This window comes from Bison bison, unplaced genomic scaffold (assembly GCF_000754665.1).
Source record: "Bison bison bison isolate TAMUID 2011002044 unplaced genomic scaffold, Bison_UMD1.0 scf7180017864077, whole genome shotgun sequence".
Taxonomy (NCBI): Eukaryota; Metazoa; Chordata; class Mammalia; order Artiodactyla; family Bovidae; genus Bison; species Bison bison.
This window is the reverse complement of record NW_011494649.1, coordinates 2420890-2421928: the sequence shown is the minus strand read 5'-3', so window position 1 is coordinate 2421928 and position 1039 is coordinate 2420890.

Sequence of the window (1039 nt, the reverse complement as noted above, 5' to 3'; positions counted from 1 at the left end):
AAAGGTCTGTCTAGTCAAGGCTATGGTTTTTCCAGTGGTAATGTATGGATGTGAGAGTTGGACTGTGAAGAAAGTTGAGCACAGAAGAATTGATGCTTTTGAACTGTGGTACTGGAGAAGAATCTTGAGAGTCCCTTGGACAAAGGAGATCAGTCCTGGGTATTTGTTGGAAGGACTGATGTTGAAGCTGGAACTCCAATACTTTGGCCACCTGATGTGAAGAGCTGACTCATTTGAAAAGACTCTGATGCTGGGAAAAATTGAGGGCAGGAGGAGAAGGGGACATCAGAGGATGAGATGGTTGGATAGTATCACTGACTCAATGGACATGGGTTTGGGTGGACTCTGGGAGTTGGTGATGGACAGGGAGGCCTGGCTGCTGCGGTTCATGGGGTCACAAAGAGTCGGACACAACTGAGCGACTCAACTGAACTGAAACTGAAAATAAAGTCTCTCGCTGTTTCCATTGTTTCCCCATCTATTTGCCATGAAGTGATGGGACTGGATGCCAGGATCTTAGTTTTTTGACCAAACGTGGTCTACTGGAGAAGGGAATGGCAAACCACTTTAGTATTCTTGCCTGGAGAACCCCATGAACTGTATGAAAATGAAAAAATTATGACACTGAAAGTTGAACTCCCCAGGTTGGTAGGTGTCCAATATGCTAGTGGAGAACTAAGTCCAGAAAGAATAAAGAGATGGAGCCAAAGCAAAAACAATGCCCAGTTGTGGATGTGACTGGTGATGGAAGCAAAGTGGATGCTGTAAAGAACAACACTGCATAGAAACCTGGAATGTTAGATCCATGAATCAAGATAAATTGGAAGTGGTCAAACAGGAGATAGCAAGAGTGAACATCAACATTCTAGGAATCAGTGAACTAAAATGGACTGGAATGGGCGAATTTAACTCATATGACCATTGTATCTACTACTGTGGGCAAGAATCCCTTAGAAGAAATGGAGTAGCCCTCATAGTCAACAAAAGAGTCCGAAATGCAGTTGTTGGGTGCAATCTCAAAAACGATAGAATGATCTCT